A 15,209-nucleotide genomic window follows, 5' to 3' on the forward strand; every position below is an offset into this window, starting at 1 on the left:
ATCTGTATATCCATGGAAATATCTACACCGCTATCTGTATGAACATGGAAATATCTACACCGCTATCTCTTTGAACATGGAAATATGTAAACCGCTATCTGCATGAAAATGGAAATATCTACACAGCTATCTGCATGTACATGGAAATATCTACACAGCTATCTCTTTACACGTGGAAATAACTACACTGCTACCTGTATGAACATGGAAATATCTTCACCGCCATCTGTATGAACATGGATATGTCTACACATCCATCTGGATGAACATGGAAAAATCTACACCGTGATCTGTATGAACATGGGAATATCTACACCGCTATCTGTGCAAACATGGAAATATCTACACCGCTATCTGCATGAAAATGGAAATATCTACACAGCGATCTGCATATACATGGAAATATCTACAAAGCTATCTCTTTACACATGGAAATAACTACAGTGCTATATCTATAAACATACAAATATCTACACCGCCATCTGTATGAACATGGAAATATCTGCAATGCCATCTGTATGAACATATAAATATCTACACCGCCATCTATATTAAGATGGAGATATCTACACCGCTATCTACATGAAAATGGAAATATCTACACTGCTATCTGCATATACATTTAAATATCTACACAGCTATCTCTTTACACATGGAAATAACTACACCGTTATCTGTATGAACATGGAGATATCTACACCGCCATCTGTATGAACATGGAAATATCTGCACCGCCATCTGTATGAAAATATAAATATCTACACTGCCATCTGTATTAAGAAAGAGATATCTCCACTGCTATCTGTATAAACATGGAAATATCTACACCGCTATCTGTATAAACTTGGAAATATCTACACCGCTATCTGTATATACATGGAAATATCTACACCGCTATCTGTATATACATGGAAATATCAGCACCGATATCTATATGAACATGGAAATATCTACACCGCTATCTGTAAGAACATGGAAATATCTACACCGCTATCTGTATGAACATGGAAATATCTACACCGCTATCTGTATGAACATGGAAATATCTACACCGCTATCTGTTTGAACATGGAAATATGTACACCGCTGTCTGCATGAAAATGGAAATATCTACACAGCTATCTGCATATACATGGAAATATCTACACAGCTATCCCTTTACACATGGAAATAACTACACCGCTATCTCTATAAACATGGAAATATCTACACCGCCATCTGTATGGACATGGAAATATCTGCACCGCCATCTGTATGAACATATAAATATCTACAAAGCCATCTGTATTAAGAAGGAGATATCTACACCGCTATCTGTATAAAGATGGAAATATCTACACCGATATCTGTATAAGCATGGAAATATCTACACCGGTATCTGTATAAACATGGAAATATATACACCGCTACCTGTATGAACATGGAAATATCTTCACCGCCATCTGTATGAACATGGATATATCTACACAGCCATCTGTATGAACATGGAAATATCTACACCGCTATCTGTATGAACATGGAAATATCTACACCGCTATCTGTATGAACATGGAAATATCTTCACCGCCATCTGTGTAAACATGCATAGACCTTCACCGCTATCTGTATATCCCTGGAAATATCTACACCGCTATCTGTATGAACATGGAAATATCTACTCCGCTATCTGTTTGAACATGGAAATATCTAAACCGCTATCTGCATGAAAATGGAAATATCTACACAGCTATCTGCATGTACATGGAAATATCTACACAGCTATCTCTTTACACGTGGAAATAACTACACCGCTATCTGTATGAACGTGGAAATATCTTCAACGCCATCTGTTTGGACATGGATATATCTACACAGCCATCTGGATGAACATGGAAATATCTACACCGCTATCTGTATGAAGATGGAAATATCTACAACGCTATCTGTGTAAACATGCATACATCTTCACCGCTATCTATATAAACATGGAAATATCTACACTGCTATCTGTATGAACATGGAAATATCTACACTGCTATCTGTGTGAACATGGAAATATCTACACCGCTATCTGCATGAAAATGGAAATCTCTACACAGCGATCTGCATACACATGGAAATATCTACAAAGATATCTCTTTACACGTGGAAATAACTACAGCGCTATCTCTATAAACATACAAATATCTACACCGCCATCTGTATGAACAAGGAAATATCTGCACCGCCATCTGTATGAACATATAAATATCTACACCGCCATGTATATTAAGATGGAGATATCTACACCGCTATCTGTATAAACATGGAAATATCTACACCGCAATCTGTATAAACATGGAAATATCTACACCGCTACCTGTATAAACATGGAAATATCAGCACCGCTATCTGTATGAACTTGGAAATATCTACACCGCTATCTCCATGAACATGAAAATAGCTACACCACTATCTATATGAACATGGAAATAGCTGCACCGCTATCTGTATGAACATGGAAATATCTACACCACTACCTGTATGAACATGGAAATATCTACACCGCTATCTGTATGAACATGGATAAATCTACACAGCCATCTGGATGAACACGGAAATATCTACACCTCTATCTGTATGAACATGGAAATATCTACACCGCTATCTGTGTAAATATGCATACATCTTCACCGCAATCTGTATAAACATGGAAATATCTACACCGCTATCTGTATGAACATGGAAATATCTACACCGCTATCTGAACATGGAAATATCTACACCGCTATCTGCATGAAAATGGAAATATCTACACAGCTATCTGCATATACATGGAAATATCTACACAGCTATATCTTTACACGTGGAAATAACTACACCGCTATCTGTATGAACATGGAAATATCTACACCGCCATCTGTATGAACACGGAAATATCTGCACCACCATCTGTATGAAAATATAAATATCTACACGGCGATCTGTATTAAGATGGAGATATCTACACCGCCATCTGTATAAACATGAAAATATCTACACCGCTATCTGTATAAACATGGAAATATCTAAACCGCTATCTGTATAAATATGGAAATATCTACACCGCTACCTGTATAAACATGGAAATATCAACACCGCTATCTGTATGAACATGGAAATATCAGCCCCTCTATCTGTATGAACATGGAAATACCTACACCGCTATCTGTGTGAACATGGAAATATCTACACCGCCATCTGTATGAACATGGAAATATCTTCACCGCCATCTGTATGAACATGGATATATCTACACAGCCATCTGGATGAACATGGAAATATCTGCACCGCTATCTGTATGAACATGGAAATAGCTACACCGCTATCTGTATGAACATGGAATTATCAACACCGCTATCTGTATGAACATGGAAATATCTACACCGCTATCTGTATGAACATGGAAATATCTTCACCGCCATCTGTATGAACATGGATATAACTACAGAGCCATCGGGATGAACATGGAAATATCTACACAGCTATCTCTATGAACATGGAAATATATACACCGCTATCTGTGTAAACATGCATACACCTTCACTGCTATCTGTATAAACATGGAAATATCTACACCGCTATCTGTATGAACGTGGAAATATCTACACCGCTATCTGCATGAAAATGGAAATATCTACACAGCTATCTGCATATACATGGAAATATCTACAAAGCTATCTCTTTACACATGGAAATAACTACACCGCTATCTCTATAAACACGGAAATATCTACACCGCCATCTGTATGAATATGGAAATATCTGCGCCGCCATCTGTATGAACATATAAATATCTACACCGCCATCTGTATTAAGATGGAGTTATCTACACCGCTATGTGTATAAACATGGAAATATCTACACCGCTATCTGTATAAACATGGAAATATCTACACCGCTATCTGTATAAACATGGAAATATCTACACCGCTACCTGTATAAACATGGAAATATCAGCACCGCTATCTGTATGAACATGGAAATACCTACACCGCTATCTGCATGAACATGGAAATATCTACACCGCTATCTGTTTGAAGATTTAAATATATACACCGCTATCTGCTTGAAAATGGAAATATCTACACAGCTATCTGCATGAAAATGGATATATCTACACAGCTATCTGCATATACATGGAAATATCTACACAGCTATCTCTTTACACATGTAAATAACTACACCGCTATCTGTATGAACATGGAAATATCTACACTGCCATCTGTATTAAGATGGAGATATCTACACCGCTATCTGAATAAACATGGAAATATCTACACCGCTATCTGTATAAACATGGAAATATCGGCACTGCTATCTGTATGAACATGGAAATATCAGCCCCTCTATCTGTATGAACATGGAGATATCTACACCGCCATCTGTATGAACATGGAAATAGCTACACCGCTATCTGTAAGAACATGGAAATATCTACACCGCTATCTGTATGAACATGGAATTATCTACACCGCTATCTGTATGAACAAGGAAATATCTTCACCGCCATCTGTACGAACATGGATATATCTACAGAGCCATCTGGATGAACATGGAAATATCTACACCGCTATCTGTATGAACATGGAAATATCTACACCGCTATCTTTATGAACATGGATATATCTACACAGCCATCTGGATGAGCATGGAAATATCTACACCGCTATCTGTGTAAACATGCATATATCTTCACCGCTATCTGTATAAACATGGAAATATCTACACCGCTATCTGTATGAACATGGAAATATCTGCACCGCTATCTGTATGAACATGGAAATATCTACACCGCTATCTGTTTGAACATGGAAATATCTACACGGCTATCTGCATGAAAATGGAAATATCTACACTGCTATCTGCATATACATGGAAATATCTACACAGCTATCTCTTTACACATGGAAATAACTACACCGCTATCTCTATAAACATGGAAATATCTACACAGCCATCTGTATGAACATGGAAATATCTGCACCGCCATCTGAATGAACATATAAATATCTACACCGCCATCTGTATTAAGATGGAGATATCTACAACGCTATCTGTATAAACAAGGAAATATCTACACCGCTATCGGTATAAGCATGTAAATATCTACACCGCTATCTGTATAAACATGGAAATATCTACACCGCTACCTGTATAAACATGGAAATATCAGCACCGCTATCTGTATGAACATGGAAATATCTACACCGCTATCTGTATGAACATGGAAATATCTACACGGCTATCTGTATGAACATGAAATATCTGCACCGCCATCTGTATGAACATATAAATATCTACACCACCATCTGTATTAAGATGGAGATGTCTACACCGCTATCTGAATAAACATGGAAATATCTACACCGCTATCTGTAGAAACATGTAAATATCAGCACCGCTATCTGTATGAACATGGAAATATCAGCCCCTCTATCTGTATGAACATGGAGATATCTACACCGCCACCTGTATGAACATGGATATATCTACACAGCCATCTGGATGAACATGGAAATATCCACACGGCTATCTGTATGAACATGGAAATAGCTACACCGCTATCTGTATGTACATGGAAATATCTACACCGCTATCTGTATGAAAATGGAAATATCTACACCGCTATCTGTATGAACATGGAAATATCTTCACCGCCATCTGTACGAACATGGATATATCTACAGAGCCATCTGGATGAACATGGAAATATCTACAACGCCATCTGTATGAACATATAAATATCTACACCGCCATCTGTATTAAGATGGAGATATCTACACCGCTATCTGCAAAAACATGGAAATATCAACTCCGCTATCTGTATAAACATGGAAATATCTACACCGCTATCTGTATAAACATGGAAATATCTACACCGCTACCTGTATAAACATGGAAATATCAGCACCGCTATCTGTATGAACATGGAAATATCTACACCGCTATCTGTATGAACATGGAAATATCTACACGGCTACCTGTATGAACATGGATATATCTACACATCCCTCTGGATGAACACGGAAATCTCTACACCGCTATCTGTGTAAACATGCATACATCTTCACCGCTATCTGTATAAACATGGAAATATCTACACCGCTATCTCTATGAACATGGAAATATCTACACCGCTATGTGTTTGAAGATGGAAATATATACACAGCTATCTGCATGGAAATGGAAATATCTACACAGCTATCTGCATATAGATGGAAATATCTACACAGCTATCTCTTTACACATTGAAATATCTACACCGCTATCTGTGGGAACATGGAAATATCAGCACCGCAATCTCTATGAACATGGAAATATCTACACCGCTATCTGTATGAACATGGAAATATCTACACCGCTATCTGTATGAACATGGATATATCTACACAGCCCTCTGGATGAACATGGAAATATCCACACCGCTATCTGTGTAAACATGCATAAATCTTCACCGCTATCTGTATAAACATGGAAATATCTACACCGCTATCTGTATGAACACGGAAATATCTACACCGCTATCTGTTTGAAGATGGAAATATATACATCGCTATCTGCATGAAAATGGAAATATCTACACAGCTATCTGCATATAGATGGAAATATCTACACAGCAATCTCTACACATGGAAATAACTACACCGCTATCTGTATGAACATGGACATATCTACACCGCCATCTGTATGAACATGGAAATATCTGCACCGCCATCTGTATGAACATATAAATATCTACACCTCCATCTGTGTTAAGATGGAGTTATCTACACCGCTATCTGAATAAACATGGAAATATCTACACCGCTATCTGTATAAACATCGAAATATCTACACCACTATCTGTATAAACATGGAAATATCAACACGGCTATCTGTATAAACATGGAAATATCTACACCGCTATCTGTATAAACATGGAAATATCTACAACGCTACCTGTATAAACATGGAAATATCAGCACCGCTCTCTGTATGAACATGGAAATATCTACATCGCTATCTGTATGAACATGGAAATATCTACACCGCTATCTGTATGAACATGGATATATCTACACAGCCCTCTGGATGAACATGGAAATCTCTACACTGCTATCTGTGTAAACATGCATACATCTTCACCGATACCTGTATAAACATGGAAATATCAGCACCGCTATCGGTATGAACATGGAAATATCTACACCGCTATCTGTATGAACATGGAAATATCTTCAACGCCATCTGTATGAACATGGATATATCTACACAGCCATCTGTATGAACATGGAAATATCTACACCGCTATCTGAATGAACATGGAAATATCTTCACCGCCATTTGTATGAACATGGATATGTCTACACATCCATCTGGATGAACATGGAAAAATATACACCGTAATCTGTATGAACATGGGAATATCTACACGGCTATCTGTTTGAACATGGAAATATCTACACCGCTATCTGTTTGAACATGGAAATATCTAAACCACTATCTGCATGAAAATGGAAATATCTACACAGCTATCTGCATGTACATGGAAATATCTACACAGCTATCCCTTTACACGTGGAAATAACTACACCGCTATGTGTATGAACATGGAAATATCTTCACCGCCATCTGTATGAACATGGATATGTCTACACATCCATCTGGATTAACATGGAAAAATCTACACCGTGATCTGTATGAACATGGGAATATCTACACCGCTATCTGTGCAAACATGGAAATATCTACACCGCTATCTGCATGAAAATGGACATATCTACACAGCGATCTGCATATACATGGAAATATCTACAAAGCTATCTCTTTACAAATGGAAATAACTATAGTGCTATATCTATAAACATACAAATATCTACACCGCCATCTGTATGAACATGGAAATATCTGCAATGCCATCTGTATGAACATATAAATATCTACACCGCCATCTATATTAAGATGGAGATATCTACACCGCTATCTACATGAAAATGGAAATATCGACACTGCTATCTGCATATACATTTAAATATCTACACAGCTATCTCTTTACACATGGAAATAACTACACCGTTATCTGTATGAACATGGAGATATCTACACCGCCATCTGTATGAACATGGAAATATCTGCACCGCCATCTGTATGAAAATATATATATCTACACTGCCATCTGTATTAAGATAAAGATATCTCCACTGCTATGTGTATAAACATGGAAATATCTACACCGCTATCTGTATAAACATTGAAATATCTACACCGCTATCTGTATATACATGGAAATATCTACACCACTACCTGTATAAACATGGAAATATAAGCACCGATATCTATATGAACATGGAAATATCTATACCGCTATCTGTATGAACATGGAAATATCTACACCGCTATCTGTATGAACATGGAAATATCTACACCGCTATCTGTATGAACATGGAAATATCTACACCGCTATCTGTTTGAACATGGAAATATGTACACCGCTGTCTGCATGAAAATGGAAATATCTACACAGCTATCTGCATATACATGGAAATATCTACACAGCTATCCCTTTACACATGGAAATAACTACACCGCTATCTCTATAAACATGGAAATATCTACACCGCCATCTGTATGGACATGGAAATATCTGCACCGCCATCTGTATGAACATATAAATATCTATAAAGCCATCTGTATTAAGAAGGAGATATCTACACCGCTATCTGTATAAAGATGGAAATATCTACACCGATATCTGTATAAACATGGAAATATCTACACCGGTATCTGTATAAACATTGAAATATCTACACCGCTACCTGTATGAACATGGAAATATCTTCACCGCCATCTGTATGAACATGGATATATCTACACAGCCATCTGTATGAACATGGAAATATCTACACCGCTATCTGTATGAACATGGAAATATCTACACCGCTATCTGTATGAACATGGAAATATCTTCACCGCCATCTGTTTAAACATGCATACGCCTTCACCGCTATCTGTATATCCAGGGAAATATCTACACCGCTATCTGTATGAACATGGAAATATCTACACCGCTATCTGTTTGAACATGGAAATATCTAAACCGCTATCTGCATGAAAATGGAAATATCTACACAGCTATCTGCATGTACATGGAAATATCTACACAGCTATCTCTTTACACGTGGAAATAACTACACCGCTATCTGTATGAACATGGAAATATCTTCACCGCCATCTGTATGAACATGGATATGTCTACACATCCATCTGGATGAACATGGAAAAATCTACACCGTAATCTGTATGAACATGGGAATATCTACACCGCTATCTGTGCAAACATGGAAATATCTACACCGCTATCTGCATGAAAATGGAAATATCTACACAGCGATCTGCATATACATGGAAATATCTACAAAGCTATCTCTTTACACATGGAAATAACTACAGTGCTATATCTATAAACATACAAATATCTACACCGCCATCTGTATGAACATGGAAATATCTGCAATGCCATCTGTATGAACATATAAATATCAACACCGCCATCTATATTAAGATGGAGATATCTACACCGCTATCTACATGAAAATGGAAATATCCACACTGCTATCTGCATATACATTTAAATATCTACACAGCTATCTCTTTACACATGGAAATAACTACACCGTTATCTGTATGAACATGGAGATATCTACACCGCCATCTGTATGAACATGGAAATATCTGCACCGCCATCTGTATGAAAATATAAATATCTACACTGCCATCTGTATTAAGAAAGATATATCTCCACTGCTATCTGTATAAACATGGAAATATATACACCGCTATCTGTATAAACATGGAAATATCTACATCGCTATCTGTATATACATGGAAATATCTACACCACTACCTGTATAAACATGGAAATATCAGCACCGATATCTATATGAACATGGAAATATCTACACCGCTATCTGTATGAATATGGAAATATCTACACCGCTATCTGTATGAACATGGAAATATCTACACCGCTATCTGTTTGAACATGGAAATATGTACACCGCTGTCTGCATGAAAATGGAAATATCTACACAGCTATCTGCATATACATGGAAATATCTACACAGCTATCCCTTTACACATGGAAATAACTACACCGCTATCTCTATAAACATGGAAATATCTACACCGCCATCTGTATGGACATGGAAATATCTGCACCGCCATCTGTATGAACATGGATATGTCTACACATCCATCTGGATTAACATGGAAAAATCTACACCGTGATCTGTATGAACATGGGAATATCTACACCGCTATCTGTGCAAACATGGAAATATCTACACCGCTATCTGCATGAAAATGGACATAACTACACAGCGATCTGCATATACATGGAAATATCTACAAAGCTATCTCTTTACAGATGGAAATAACTACAGTGCTATATCTATAAACATACAAATATCTACACCGCCATCTGTATGAACATGGAAATATCTGCAATGCCATCTGTATGAACATATAAATATCTACACCGCCATCTATATTAAGATGGACATATCTACACCGCTATCTACATGAAAATGGAAATATCTACACTGCTATCTGCATATACATTTAAATATCTACACAGCTATCTCTTTACACATGGAAATAACTACACCGTTATCTGTATGAACATGGAGATATCTACACCGCCATCTGTATGAACATGGAAATATCTGCACCGCCATCTGTATGAAAATATATATATCTACACTGCCATCTGTTTTAAGATAGAGATATCTCCACTGCTATGTGTATAAACATGGAAATATCTACACCGCTATCTGTATGAACATGGAAATATCTACACCGCTATCTGTATGAACATGGAAATATCTACACTGCTATCTGTATGAACATGGAAATATATACACCGCTATCTGAACATGGAAATATGTACACCGCTGTCTGCATGAAAATGGAAATATCTACACAGCTATCTGCATATACATGGAAATATCTACACAGCTATCCCTTTACACATGGAAATAACTACACCGCTATCTCTATAAACATGGAAATATCTACACCGCCATCTGTATGGACATGGAAATGTCTGCACCGCCATCTGTATGAACATATAAATATCTATAAAGCCATCTGTATTAAGAAGGAGATATCTACACCGCTATCTGTATAAAGATGGAAATATCTACACCGATATCTGTATAAACATGTAAATATCTACACCGGTATCTGTATAAACATGGAAATATCTACACCGCTACCTGTATGAACTTGGAAATATCTTCACCGCCATCTGTATGAACATGGATATATCTACACAGCCATCTGTATGAACATGGAAATATCTACGCCGCTATCTGTATGAACATGGAAATATCTACACCGCTATCTGTATGAACATGGAAATATCTTCACCGCCATCTGTGTAAACATCCATACACCTTCACCGCTATCTGTATATCCAGGGAAATATCTACACCGCTATCTGTATGAACATAGAAATATCTACACCGCTATCTGTTTGAACATGGAAATATCTAAACCGCTATCTGCATGAAAATGGAAATATCTACACAGCTATCTGCATGTACATGGAAATATCTACACAGCTATCTCTTTACACGTGGAAATAACTACACCGCTATCTGTATGAACATGGAAATATCTTCACCGCCATCTGTATGAACATGGATATGTCTACACATCCATCTGGATGAACATGGAAAAATCTACACCGTAATCTGTATGAACATGGGAATATCTACACCGCTATCTGTGCAAACATGGAAATATCTACACCGCTATCTGCATGAAAATGGAAATATCTACACAGCGATCTGCATATACATGGAAATATCTACAAAGCTATCTCTTTACACATGGAAATAACTACAGTGCTATATCTATAAACATAGAAATATCTACACCGCCATCTGTATGAACATGGAAATATCTGCAATGCCATCTGTATGAACATATAAATATCTACACCGCCATCTATATTAAGATGGAGATATCTACACCGCTATCTACATGAAAATGGAAATATCCACACTGCTATCTACATATACATTTAAATATCTACACAGCTATCTCTTTACACATGGAAATAACTACACCGTTATCTGTATGAACATGGAGATATCTACACCGCCATCTGTATGAACATGGAAATATCTGCACCGCCATCTGAATGAAAATATAAATATCTACACTGCCATCTGTATTAAGAAAGAGATATCTCCACTGCTATCTGTATAAACATGGAAATATCTACACCGCTATCTGTATAAACATGGAAATATCTACACCGCTATCTGTATGAACATGGAAATATATACACCGCTATCTGTATGAACATGGAAATATCTACAAAGCTATCTGCATATACATGGAAACATCTACACAGCTATCTCTTTACACATGGAAATAACTACACCGCTAAATCTATAAACATGGAAATATCTACACCGCCATCTGTATGAACATGGAAATATCTGCACCACCATCTGTATGAACATATAAATATCTACACCGCCATCTGTATTAAGAAGGAAATATCTAAACCGCTATCTGTATGAACATGTAAATATCTACACCGCTATCTGTGTAAACATGCATATACCTTCACCGCTATCTGTATAAACATGGAAATATCTACAACGCTATCTGTATGAACATGGAAATATCTACACCGCTATCTGTACGAACATGGAAATATCTAAACCGCTATCTGCATGAAAATAGAAATATCTACACAGCTATCTGCATATACATAGAAATATCTACAAAGCTATCTCTTTACACATGGAAATAACTACACCGCTATCTCTATAAACACGGAAATATCTACACTGCCATCTGTATGAACATGGAAATATCTGCACCGCCATCTGTATAAACATATAAATATCTACACCGCCATCTGTATTTAGATGGAGATATCTACACCGCTATCTGTATAAACTTGGAAATATCTACACCGCTATCTGTATAAACATGGAAATACCTACACCGCTATCTGTATAAACATGGAAATACCTACACTGCTACCTGTATAAACATGGAAATATCAGCACCGCTATCTGTATGAACATGGAAATATCTACACCGCAATCTCTATAAACATGGAAATATCTACACCGCTATCTGTATGAACATGGAAATAGCTACACTGCTATCTGAATGAACATGGAAATATCTACACCACTATCTGTAGGAACATGGAAATATCTACACCGCTATCAGCATGAACATGGATATATCTACACAGCCATCTGGATGAACATGGAAATATCTACACCGCTATCTGCATGAACATGGAAATATCTACACTGCTATCTGTGTAAACATGCATACATCTTCACCGCAATCTGTATAAGCATGGAAATATCAACACCGCTATCTGTATGAACGTGGAAATATATACACCACTATCTGATTGAACATGGAAATATCTAAACCGCTATCAGCATGAAAATGGAAATATCTACACAGCTATCTGCATATACATGGAAATATCTACACATCTATATCTTTACAAATGTAAATAACTACACCGTTATCTGTATGAACATGGAAATGTCTGCACCGCCATCTGTATGAACATATAAATATCTACACCGCCATCTGTATTAAGATGGAGATATCTACACCGCTATCTGTATAAACATGGAAATATCTACACCGCTATCTGAATAAACATGGAAATATCTACAGCGCTCTCTGTATAAACATGGAAATATCAGCAACGCGGTCTGTATGAACATGGAAATATCAGCCCCTCTATCTGTATGAACATTGAAGTATCTACACCGCTATCTCTATGAACATGGAAATATGTACACCGCTATCTGTTTGAACATGGAAATATCTAAACCTCTATATGCATGAAAATGGAAATATATACACAGATATCTGCATATACATGGAAATATCTACACAGCTATCTCTTTACACATGGAAATAACTACACCGCTATCTGTATGAACTTGGGAATATCTTCACCGCCATCTGTAGGAACATGGATATATCTACACAGCCATCTGGATGAACATGGAAATATATACACCGCTATCTGTATGAACATGGAAATATCTACACCGCTATCTGAATAAACATGCATACATCTTCACAGCTATCTGTATAAACATGGAAATATCTACACTGCTATCTGTATGAACATGGAAATATCTACACCGCTATCTGTTTGAACATGGAAATATCTACACCGCTATCTGCATGAAAATGGAAATATCTACACAGTGATCTGCATATACATGGAAATATCTACAAAGCTATCTCTTTACACGTGGAAATAAGTACAGCGCTATCTCTATAAACATGGAAACAGCTACACCGCCATCTGTATGAACATGGAAATATCTGCACCGCCATCTGTATGAACATATAAATATCTACACCACCATCTATATTAAAATGGAGATATCTACACCGCTATCTGTATAAACTTGGAAATATCTACACTGCTATCTCTATGAACATGGAAACATCTACACTGCTATCTGTATAAACATGGAAATATCTACACCACTACCTGTATAAACATGGAAATATCAGCACCGCTATCTGTATGAACATGGAAATATCTACACCGCCATCTGTATGGACATGGAAATATCTACACCGCTATCTGTATGAACATGGAAATATCTGCACCTCCATCTGTATGAACATATAAATATCTACACCGCCATCTGTATTAAGATGGAGAAATCTACACCGCTATCTGAATAAACATGGAAATATCTACACCGCTATCTGTATAAACATGGAAATATCAGCACCGCTATCTGTATGAACATGGAAATATCAGCCCCTCTATCTGTATGAACATGGAGATATCTACACCGCCATCTGTATGAACACGTATATATCTACAGAGCCATCTGGATGAACATGGAAATATCTACACCGCTATCTGTATGAACATGGAAATAGCTACACCGCTATCTGTACGAACATGGAAATATCTACACCGCTATCTGTATGAACATGGAAATATCTACACCGCTAACTGTATGAACATGGAAATATCTTCACCGCCATCTGTACGAACATGGATATATCTTCAGAGCCATCTGGATGAACATGGAAATATCTACAACGCCATCTGTATGAACATATAAATATCTACACCGCCATCTGTATTAAGATGGAGATATCCACACCGCTATCTGTATAAACATGGAAAT

The sequence above is a fragment of the Gorilla gorilla genome, chromosome 1, assembly GCF_029281585.2.
Source record: "Gorilla gorilla gorilla isolate KB3781 chromosome 1, NHGRI_mGorGor1-v2.1_pri, whole genome shotgun sequence".
Taxonomy (NCBI): domain Eukaryota; kingdom Metazoa; phylum Chordata; class Mammalia; order Primates; family Hominidae; genus Gorilla; species Gorilla gorilla.